Source organism: Odontomachus brunneus, unplaced genomic scaffold (assembly GCF_010583005.1).
Source record: "Odontomachus brunneus isolate Ranch 3 - 2012 unplaced genomic scaffold, Obru_v1 Obru_scaffold_124, whole genome shotgun sequence".
Taxonomy (NCBI): domain Eukaryota; kingdom Metazoa; phylum Arthropoda; class Insecta; order Hymenoptera; family Formicidae; genus Odontomachus; species Odontomachus brunneus.
The window spans coordinates 551,199-563,591 of NW_022639574.1; the positions used below are offsets into that span (position 1 = coordinate 551,199).

At 41.8% G+C, this 12,393-nt stretch overlaps 1 long non-coding RNA gene across 1 annotated transcript in view; it reads left to right on the forward strand.

Annotated features, from left to right (window-relative positions):
* Positions 1-534: 534 nt before the first annotated feature.
* LOC116849697 overlaps positions 535-12,393 on the forward strand; it is a 147,882-nt gene continuing 136,023 nt past the window's right edge. Inside the window, exon 1 of the long non-coding RNA XR_004379191.1 lies at positions 535-2,398. This is a non-coding gene — a long non-coding RNA (uncharacterized LOC116849697). The remainder of the gene's footprint in view (positions 2,399-12,393) is intronic.

A 12,393-nucleotide genomic window follows, 5' to 3' on the forward strand; every position in this document is an offset into this window, starting at 1 on the left:
AGACAGACAGAGAGAGAGAGAGAGAGAGAGAGAGAGAGAGAGAGAGAGAGAGATGGATAGGGAGGCACAATGGGGTGTTTTTCGGAAATTCTAATCAAGTCCATCGAGGGCACAGTGGCAACATCTTTTCATCCCCTTCCGCACAGCGTTACGATAGAACGCCGCGGTAGGAAGGGGTACCCTCCCCCCTATCGCTCTTTCCCCCCTCTTGCGGCGGTCGAGCCGATATACCGAACATATAGGTGTCTCGTCACCGTATCACCTATCCACCCCACGCGAGAGGGCGCTCTGGGATAGCGTTGGTGGCTCGGGAGGCAAGGGGTGGCGGCGAGAGAAAGAGAGAGAAAGAGAGAGGGCGACGACTGAACGACAGGACGGTCGAAGGGAGTTGGAGGGATCGGTTAGCGGAGGGCCAGGGGGTGCGCGTGCGCCTGGTCGGAGTGAGCCGCAGCCACTCCCGATCGTCGGCGACCGTCCCACACGATCCTACGAGTGATCCCACCACCGCGTCAGTCTAGCGTCCGCATCCGCACAGTCGACAACCCCTAGTCCCGAGCAACCCCGGAAGGTAGCACGAACTTGCACGCGTCCTCTACGCGGATTTTAGGTCACTCTGTAAGTCCAGGCGGTCGCGGGCGCCAAGCGGGGATAGATGTCGTCGAGGGTGTCGGGTCGTCGGTCGGTCTATCGGTCGGTCAGTCGGTCGGACGGATAAATCGGAGCGCGTTATCCCGCGTGGCGACTACCGCGATTCCGCTCTCGGGGATGAAGAAGACGAGACAATCACCTGACTGGCAACGCGACTTCAGGTCTGATCATCTCTCGCCTCTCGTTTTGTCCGCGAAGGATTTTCCCGCGGGTATATAAAAGAAACTGAGTCTCCTCTTCGCGGATCTCGTTAGCGGGTCAGCTTTCTCGCTTTCTCTTTGAGCCGGTCCGTTACTTTGCGCTGCTGAGACGAATGTTGTTCCTTGCGTTATCCTCCGGTGTACGTTCAAAGCACGAAGATATATAATTAGGTTGACAGGCAGAATTCTTTTGGTCAAGCGCGTGTTTCCGTTGAATCACGTTCGAATCAAGCCGAATTGTAATCGTCGTCCATCACGTGACTGTGCCGTTGCCAGTGATAGCAAAGCGCGAAATTAGCGTTGGGGAAAATAGCATTCTGATTTCTTTTCACGGGACTCGTGTTTCCTCCGCGTGAAAGTTCCGCAAGGTCGAGAGCTGATCGTAGTCGCGGAGCAAAAAGGGACTTGAATTCATCACTCGATCGCAATATGGTTGTTAAATCCGGGAATATCTGAGAATCCCTCGGGAACCGTTTGAGAATCCTTAGGGAGGGAGATAGGTAGGAAGGAACGAGGGATTTTCGCGCCTTGGGTGATCAAGTTTCCGCTAAGTGACATCCGCGTAGAATCATCCGGCGAAGGTAATAGGAAACGAGATCGGGTCACCTTGCAGCAACGCAATCGCCGGATAGACATATATATATATATATATATATATAGTCGAGTCTCGTTTGATTTAGCTGGGGATTTTAAGGGCAAAAGACGGCGGGAGCAAAAGTTTTCTATAGTCGAGTTTCCGTCAGGCGACACCTGCGTGGAATCATCCGCCCAGGATCAGGCGAAAAGAGTCGGCGTCCCCTTCCCCCTTGCAGTAAGTTGTTATCACGTTTATCGGCTCGTCGCATTTGTGTCTCGCTCGGTTGAGAGAAAAGGAGTTAAATATCACAAGTCCGCGTCTCGCGTCCACTTGCTTTTTCGCGTCGACTTGAGCGCGCGAAATTTTACCTCGCGCACAGCGCGGTGGAATCATTCGTCACGCGGCGGGATCATCCGGGAACATTCGCGACATTATCTCACGCCGAGATGGACGCGTCGCGCGAGCATCGCGCGGATTTCCGGCGAGTGAGACCGTGTGAGACCCGCGCCACGTTGGCCGATACGTCTCCATTATTCGATCAGTAGTCCGCGGGGGCCGTAAAAAGCGCGGGCATTAATTAAATTCCCGTGCCGGCAGCGCGGCCGAGTTTCCACGCGCGCGCGTACTGTCGCAACATTCGTTACGTTCTCCCACAACGATATATCGTCGCCGTTGCCGTCGTTTGTCTTCAAATGACCCGGCGTTGACGATGGCACCTGTCCGTGTGTCATGCGGGCGCATAACACGTCACGTGGGCGCACACTGGTTGTCGGTGCGCAGATAGATTGCACGTGACAGCTCGGCCTCCTGACGATCGGCGTCAGCGAAAAGTGGGGTCATCGCGCTTTAAACCGCGCGCCGCGGAAACACACACGCACGTCGCCCGGACTCGCGCGCCTCGCTCCTCCGGCTTGCTCGCGGATCGCCGACGTCAGGCCGCGCACGGCGGACTCGTCAGGGGCTGACCAGCGAGGTAAGTTTCTACTTGACTGTCTCTCTGTGCTCGCGCGCTACTTCCAGCGACTTTCCATTCGGCCCGCGTGTTGACCGCCAGTCCTCCGCGGCGCTGCGTTTATTATGTAGAATGAATGGTCGTAGTTATAGCAGAAATAACCCAGTCTATAAATCATGATTTTTTAATTATTGTTTTACCAATAATTCATACGATAATTCATACGTCTTTTTTCTACACAGAACAAGAAAAATCTAAGCTTTATGGGTACCTAAAATTAATTTAAAAGGGAGCTTTTATTTTCTAGTCATTTCTTTGCGCCATTCTTTACTTGTGTCTTTTTTACCCATTTTTTTAAGAGTTAAATTTATCAATGAATATCCTTAAGGGAAAGAGATTTGGTTATGCTTGACTTCTTGAACGATTGCGAAGAACCTCAGTGTTAACTGTATACTTTTGAAATCATGTATTAAATTTTCGTTTTCATTTATCTCGATACGTACTTTATGTGCGTTGAATCATTCTTGCACAACTACGGCCAATTTGCTTAGTGATGTGCAGAAGATTGAGATTTATTTTGAGAAGCTCTGAGATATATAATCAAGTCAAGTAGAGAGAGGCCAGAGAAAGCCATTGCGTTAAAGTCTGTTGAAGTTGAAGAAAGTTGCGTTAAAGCTCAAAAATTGACGCTTTGAAGAGTATAATATAATTTCCAAGTCGCTTCTCTCGTTTTAGAAATAATTATACGTGAAGGTTTTTATATTAATACGACAGTGCGAAATTTAAATCTCTTATTCTGGAAAGATAATAACATTGTAACGATGTAGCGTATATAAGGTTGTAATACTTATTATTATTATTAAAAGACAAAGTACAAAATGCAAATACGAATAATTCTCTGTACAAAAAAAACAAATGAAGAAGAATCTTCCTTTGAATGATTTACTGTTAGAGATACACACACATCCACATTATATAACAGTAAATAACCTTATTTAACTACAATGCGTTATACTGCAAAAAGAAAATAAAAGTAGCATTAAAATTCCACAGTCGATATTTTAACTATTTTTATTTTATGTTACAAGTGAGACATAAGTCGCTTGTGTCACTTCTCAGAAATAATTGTACGTGAGTTTTATCAATACGACGATGAGAAAATGTGAGCGATTCAATAAAAAGCACTTTTTAATATATGAGGCACAAAACAAATAATACTTAGAATTCAGTTAAATGACAGTATTTGGTAACAGCGGACGGTAATCGATCGCTATGTCGCGCAGGCCACTGATATCATGAAATATTGCGTAATATTTCATAATATTTCTACGCTTGCAGTTCAAATATCAAGCTTGAATGGAAAGTTGAGCGCGGACCACCGGTGGCCGCACAGAATGTGTTAAGTATCTTTCGCGCCCGACCGACTCGGGAGAACTCCTCCGACCGTTTTGACCAGGAAAGTAACGCTTATGCTATTCACGGCGATAGAAACAATGTAAATATACCTCTCCCTCGCGCGCGCGCGGCGCGGAGAGCTTCCACTCGTCGAAATTATAACGTTCCCGATCCTTTCGTGCGGAGAAATTCGATGAGCTTTTGGCGGACTAAATTCCGAGGCTCTCTATTATGCGGTGAGAGCCGACGGCGACGCGTCATTGTGTCCGCGCGATGATTAACCACGACAGTAACGCACGAGGATACGAGTCGTAGTGAGAACGAGAACTAAATGTTTTTGACATGTGTGCTGCGCAGGGTAAGTTTATGACGCGTGTTTGTCTCGTAGCATTTTCGCATTTTCGAAACCTGCCCTCTGTTTTTCCTCGCGCACGTATTAGTCTTACCTTCGTCAAGTTTATTTTAACGATAGAATTACATTATTGTATGATGCAAATTTTGTGATTAATTTCATACAGTATATTTGCTTCGTAAATGTGATTTAAGCAACTGTAGAATTTCTATCATCAATTGTCTCGCGCCATAATCACTATTTGGGCATTTTGGTTTTACTTTTAACGTTATTTTTATGCATAATTTTAATTAAGGAAGAATTCTTGGAAGAATATATTAAAATTGAATTTACATTGTGTACATCGAAAGAAAAAATACCTAAAAATTAGTAAATATTTATTTTTCACTGGTACTAACAGTATATTTACGTAAATCTAAATTTTTTATTTAAAATAAAATTTATATAAAATATATAATTATTAATTTAAAATATATTAAATAAGTAGTAAATAAATAAATTAATTAAATAAGTACTTAATAGTAATTAACCCTTTATAGGGCAAGATTCCTTGGATATGACAAATGAGTTTTTTCTTTTGAACTTCATTAAAATAGTTCTTAGAGATATTTTAATATCATTATTGAGACTGAAAAAAATTTTTGATAAGAGATATCAACCGGTATAACTGTTGTAGCAGTGACCATTCAGGGAAGCAAAACCACTCCCGATTCTCTCGGCCAATTCTGTGCTGCTGGTACGACTTATGTACCAGTGCCCTATAAAGGATTAATATGTTTTCATGAAAAACTAAAGAGTTTCTTTAAGGTTTTAAGAAAATGCATATTTTCTTATTTAAAACATGTTTTACATTACTATATATCAATCAAAGTAAATATTGATTTTGTATTAGTATAAGTGTATATTGATATGTTATTGTCAGAGTTAATCGCGGCTTGGTGCATAGCGTAAGTTTCCTTTTTTTGGCGTAACAAGACCAGTTCACGAAATCGGACTGCGTGTTTATTTCATTATTTTTCATCGACTCGCATGGCTCCGCGCGCAGCGAATCACGAGAGCTGACGTGACATCGAGATTACAGAATGAAAATGTTTTCCATAACGGGCGATTTCATATCATCGCGAGCCTCGTGGTCTGTCAAATCCAACATGTGTTCATATTCGATACTGCATACCAATCGACGCTATCGGAATTATTTAATGTAATACCTTCGACAGGTGCCCTCAACATCGTTTATTAGCATCGCGCGTAACTTTTTTAATCGCGGCGCGCCCATAAATCGGTGTTGCTCGACGATTAAGCTCGCGAATCTTTTTTTCGGTATTAGAAAGAGCCCGGCGGCTTAAGGCAACTTTATGATCGTCCCGAAGATAGGGCGATGTTTGCGATCGAAAGTTTCAATTAGAACTTGGGAGCACTTTTAAAAGTTCCTGAAAAGCGAGTCCTCTCTCGTAGGATTAGGCGCGTGTCTAGACTCTCCAATAATCATCGCCGTGAGATACGACTGCGAGCGGCACATCGCGCTAAGTTAATCGATCCCGTCGACGGGATTTCAGACTGTAATCCCAACGTATCAACTCGAAACAGGCAAGATAAGTGGGCAAATCTAACGCGTCAAAAATATCCGGGATATTTTCAAAATGCGGAAACTTCTGGCCTTGTCTTACTGCGCTTCGCTTTGTCGCTCTTACCGGTTCATTGTCGTTTATCCTGCGAGGCCATTTATACAAACAGATAATTTACAGACGTAAATTTGGCAACAAATTTACTAGTCGTTTCGTAAAAGTTACTTCCTTTATGAATGATTTATATGATACTCATATTCACACTCAAAAAATATAATTTTATCTCTTTAGCGGAATCCTCTTATATACAACCTAAAGGAAATTCTTCTGAAATCAGAAAAAATATATTCTAAGCACAATATTCTTCTAAAGTTGGAGGAATTTCGTTTTTATCGATAATACAAGTTCAACCTGTTCTTAACAAAAGTTTCTTTTAATAAGAGGATATTCAACTTCAACTAAACATATTTTTTTTTATTTACAAAAAGAAAAAGACAATATCTAATAAATTTTCGATTTAATAGTCCATCTCACATTATAAGAGGAATACTCTTCTAAGGGAAATAAAAAATTTCTCTTAGAATATGGGGTTACAGGAAATAGCACTTTGCAATCAGAGTTCTTTCTAACGGTGTATAGCAAAAAACTTACATTATTATATGGTGCAAATTTAATAATTAATTCGGTACAATATATTTGCTTTATAAATATAGTATAAGAAAATGAATATTTTACCAAGAAAGAAGATGTAGTCTTATCCTTAACAAAATCCTCTTATACATCGTCTTGAGATGATTCTAAACACTATGTTCTAAAAGTTAGAAAAATTTCTTTTATCTATAAAATTTCTTTTATCTACAAAATCTTGTTCTTAATAGAAATTTCTCCTAGTAAAAGTGTATTCTCTTGCAAGCACACATATTCCTCTTAACTCAAAAGGAAAAAAACTTAATATCTAGTGCATCAAAAAAGATTTGCTTGGATTAATCAAATGTCTGGTGAAATATGAATGAACCAGAATTGCAGCTGAAGTTACCAGAATTCTATTTAACTTAGCAAGATTCTGGTTAATCAGGAATCTTGTTTGGTTAACCGGAATCTTGCTAATGTGAATAGAATGCTGGTAATCTCAACTGGAATTTTGATTTGTTTGAAGACGAATATTCTTTCGGCAAAAATTTCCCTTAAAATATACGATTACAGGAAATAGAACCTTGCAACTAGAATTTCTTTTTCGGGTGTTAGAATATTTTCCTTTCAGTTTTAGAAGAATTTTTTTGAGGCTATATACAAGGTGTTTCAGGCTCTCCTCCGAAATTTTTGTGGGAATGTAGAACGGATTGAGATGAACATAAAAGTCCTGTATCATTTTGTGATATTTACAATAAATCTCAAGAATAATTAAACAAGATTACTGAGTGATACGTACGATATAAGCTGTGTAGCGATGTGTGCTATTGTGTGCCTATATATTAGGACAAATTGAGCAAAAAAGCCTTTTATCATTTTGTAACTATGTAGATTTTTAGTCATTAATGAATTTTGCAAGTAACTACATAGATTTTTAGTTATTAATGAAAGAAAATTGTCTGCGATAATGCACAAATCTTCTCTAATTAATATCTCAAAATCTATGTAGTCATTTGCAAAATGATAGAGGACTTTTTTGTTCAGTTTGATTTAATATATAAATATACAACAACAGACAGCGCCGCTACAGTTCATCTACCATATCGCGCGTAAACATTCACTAATCTTTTTTAATTAATATCTCAAGATTTATTACGCAAAATCGTATGAGACTTTTGTGTTCATCTAAATTCGTTCTACGTTCCTATAACAATTACTTAGAGAGGAAAGTCTGAAACACTCTGTATAAGAGGATTCAGCTGAGAATAAAATTACATTATTTTGGATATTCCATTATCGCGCGATTGTCTCACGTCATGATAATCGTGGGTCTATCTGGGCAGATTCGACGATCGGTCGTCGTTTCTCGTCGTCCTTTTTTGAAGTTCCGCCTCGTGCCTCTCTAAATCATATTTACGCGAGCGTTTACAATTGCGTTTGCACGGGTAATTTCGCATCGACAGCGATGGCTAAGACGACCGAGATGTCGTTGACAACGACGACGACGACGACTCGGCAAGGTCGACTCCCGGTTTGATGTTGTTTCGCGGTTCCCTGAGACTCCCAGTCCCCTTTTGGCACGTCCAAGATCCGATAGAAACTTCTTCGTTACTTGTTAATGATCGAGCGCCGACGTAGTGTGGAATAAAAAGTTGCGGCGGTCTCTCGCGCGTCAAATGATATTCGTATTTCGTATTCCTCGACGACGACGGAGCAAGTTTTAAGGATCGCGTTGATCCGAGAGGCGTCGCGACAAAATGGAATGGGTGACGGTTATCATTCGCTTGTGTTCGCGATTCCCTTCTCCACTAGGATATCTGATCGCGGAAGCTTTCTTTCAGCCGCATCACAGTCCATGAATTTTTCCCGCGAATCGGAAAACCTGGTCATCTAGATGTTGCATTCCAAAACGTTCTTTTTGAGGAAGATTTTACTTAAGCATATGTAACGTAAACTATAGGATATTGAGTAAAATTTTTCTCAAAAAGGACATTTTGGAATACGACGCAGATGTCGCGACACCAACAATCGAGCTCGCAGAACGCCTTCGCGCCTGCACGCTTGTCTTTTCTTGCCGGGAACTCGCCGTGGGAGCGAGTATTTTATTTTGTCGCGTGTCATTCGACCGCTCGGAGCCATTAGCCGCGCCGGATAGTTTCAACACGTAGGACGCGCGCAGGCAGGTTTACCTTTCCTCTCTCGACGTACCTGATTGTAAACCCAACTTTCTTGAGTGCTTCTTGAATAGCTGTGGCATCCTCCTTCTTTCCCGCTTCTTCATTAAGGAGACCACCCCACGTATCCGCGGATTAGTCTTTCAGCTCGCGACAAACGCTACCAGCCGCGACTTTAATTGCAGCGAGATATCAGGGGTATGAGTCATCGAACATTTCGATAGCTATGAAGGGATACCTTGTATGAAATTAAAAATTGTCAGGATAAACAACAAATTACGCGGAGAAAATAATTTTGTTGAATCGGATTAACCTGATAAAGAACAAATCAAATGCGGCTGAAGGAAACAGAATTTCTTATTGTTAAAATCGAATTTGGGATTTATAAGAATCAGACTAAATCTTTCTCTTCGTTAAGCTTTTAGTTGAATTAACTTGATAATGAACGAATCAAATCTATTTTGAAGGAAGGAGAATTTCTGTTTCGTAGAATTAAATTTTAAGTTTAAAAGAATCAGATATTTATTTTCTTTTGACCAAAATACGTTTTGTTCGTGCATTGTTAGTTTAATTCAATCAAATTTTTGTCTTCATCAAGTTTTTAGTGGAATTAACTTGTGACAGTGAACTAATCAAACGCATTTTGATTGAAGGAAACGGAATATCTATTTCTTAGAACCAAATTTGGTTTATAAGAATCAAATATTCTGTTTGTTCGGACGCATTCATTGTCAGATTAATTTAACTACAAATTTTTTCTCCATACAGTAAAAAGATAGGCTAACAAAAGCCGTCACTAGATGGACGCGATTATTTATAGCGGAACGATAGAAAATTCTTACATAAAAACGGACAAAGAGCCAAATTATAGATATAGTTTGCATATATTTACAATAAATCCTACAAGCAGGTATCAATTAGTTAACTTTAACTGTCCAAACATTTCGACCACAAGATTAACTAAACGCTTGTTTGTAGAAATTATTGTGAATATGCAAGCTAGATCTAAAAACTTTTGCCCGCTTTCCCTCATATAACTTTAATTTTAATTAAGAAGTCTTACAATCATTTCACTGAGACAAAATCTTTATTTGAAAGAAAAGAACTGTATTGAAAATTCTTTTTGCTCTGGAGGTTTCAAAGATACAAGATGTCTCTTTCATCGAGTTTTGGGCAAATAATTCTATTTTCAAATAGAACCTCTTACAAGTCGAGAGAAAAAATATTTTCAGTTTATTTGAAATCCAGAAATGATATTTTTTTCAGTTACGCAAGAGATGTCACTTCTTAACTAACGATTTACAAACTCTTATGCTTATCTTTACTTAAACCGTGTTATATATAAGACCTATTCAAACAAATTACATAATGCACATGCACAGGGAAATCAAGCAATCATGAACCGTGCAGTAGAAGGATGTCCTTCAATTAGATGCACGATTGGTCCATTTCCTTCTGCAAATGTATTACGCGTTTATGCAAGTTTGTCTGGTCAGGACTAAACAGTATCTTGTATTATTCGGATATTATTGTTATTTGATTTTGCGCTATTTGCGTGAACTATTCGTTATATCATTAATAAGAAGATGAAACCTAGACTTTTAAATGTGCGTTGCATTGAACTATTCGTTATATCATTAATAAGAAGATGAAACCTAGACTTTTAAATGTGCGTTGCATTTTTAAGAGTTTAATTACTTGTGGATACTCCCTAATAACGACGTAACGTTGATTATAATATGCGATAAAATATTTCGCGAGTACACGAGCGCAACTCTCTCACGTTTATACGGTGGACGTGATGAATACGATAAATTGACGAAGATGAAAAAAGCACGAAATGTTGCTCGCACAAATGCCGTTGCATTTAATTTTAAATCGTGATTTGTTTTCAAAAATATGTCGATATATGATATCAGTATGGGTAAAGAGACACGCGAGTCGATTCGACGACGAAAATATTTCGGTTAACTCGCGGAGAAATGAAACCGAAACAGCCAGGTTTAAATGATACGCGGCTAACGAGTGCGCGCGATTTACGTCACCGTCACCATCACGAGGGACTTTTGCAGATCGCGCGATCGGGGCCGACGGGACAGGATCGCTTTCTTCTGTCGGCGAGCGCACCCACAATCCGTAAGTTAAAAATAATAATAGACGCGTCGATTGTCGTCAGTTGCTGTTTCTCACGTCGGAATATCCGCGATGAGGATCTTTTTGGTGGTGGAGATTAAAGAAAATCGATATCCCGGGGAACGGGGGAGTGGGAAAGCCGCAGGTGTTGCGGTGAGCCAGGTAAGCCTCTACGTAATTTCTGGCAGTGAGGGAAAGGAGGATGGCGCAGGAAGGGAGGCAGAGAGAGAGAGAGAGAGGGGGAGAGAGGGGGCAGAGAGAGAGAGAGAGACAGAGGAGAGAGAGAGAGCTCGCAATGTTTATCGGATAGAGCCGTGATAAAACCGAAGGAAGTTCGGTTTGGTGGAGGTGACGGCGGCGTAGAGGAGAAACAGACTGCGTTCGGCTGCGTCCGAAAGAAGAACAGGGAACGCGTGCATTAAGTATTCAAACTAAAATTCGTGAAATTCGTTATGCACCTCTTTCTTTTTCTCTCTCTCTCTCTCTTTCTCATTTGTATTGCGATGAATATCGCGAGGCGCGCGCCTCGTAAATTTTCCATTCAATTAGAATCAATCATAGGTGGCTGGGGGAGGGAGAAGGAACGGGGGTGGAAGAGGCAAAGGCAATTTTAATTTTGATCCTTGCGAAATACGTTTCCGGTTTCCGTTACGAACATGGAGGCGCGTTGTTATTCGATCACTATGTCCGATTACGCACATTCGCTCGCGCGCGCGCACGAATTATTATTAATAAACACTTAATTCACTCGCGACGATTACGCGAGATAAAGTTTTTCCGATATCATCGGGGTAGTTCCCTTCCCTCTTCCCCCTCTTCGCTGCTGCCACCTCCATCGCCACCGCCGCCGCTGTCGCCGCCGCCGTCGTCTGATTCACCGTGTAATCTGCGCGGATGTTTTCATAACGCGGCGCATCGGTGTTTCTCGCGTAAACTAAATAACGAAATTTGCAATTTATTTATGGATGCTTCCAACGGCGCGACCGGTTGAAGTGCATCAATGAACGATTCGCGTAAATATCGCCCTCTGCCTCCACCCTTCCCCTCCCCCTGGCGGCCGCCCATCCGATACGCGCACGCGATACACACTCAATTATATGTCGAGCTTTCATTAGCGATCGCAAACAGCGACGATCGGGAAGTGATTCGCAAAAATTACGCGGCGGCCGATTTGAATTTTTTAATAACCCGACATATATCCATGCCGGAAGATTTCTCTCTCGCCTGTGCCGACCGTCACAATCACCTCCACCACCATCATCACCATCACCACCACTACCACCGCCGCCGTCGCCGCCGCCGTTCGATTGACTGAGCATTAAATAATATCGCGCTTTTCCACGAGCAAAGCTTTATTGCTCAAGCTGCTTTCTGATCCCCGCTGTGAAATTGCTTTACGTCTACTCCAATGGGCTCGAAGGCTTTTGAGATTTTTGTTGCTTTACGTTCCGACACGCTCCACGTAACCGTGGCGTCTCGCTATCCTCCGCTCGTCACCCTGCAGGCGTAGATAAATCATCTTCCGGATGTCAACCGATAAATAGATATTTCATTATACAGTCCCGTCGGTCGGAAAGCAGGCGCGGATTCTCCCTCCCCCCTGCCCCCGTGAGTTTTACGCTATTTATAGATCGCCGGTCCCGCTAAGTTTCTTCGGCTGTGTGGAAGTTGCGTAATGCAACGTGGACGCCATTGCGCAACGTTTGTCGTTATCGTGATTATTCGTTGATATTCGTCGATAACGCAAAATTCGCGAGGAAGAGGGGG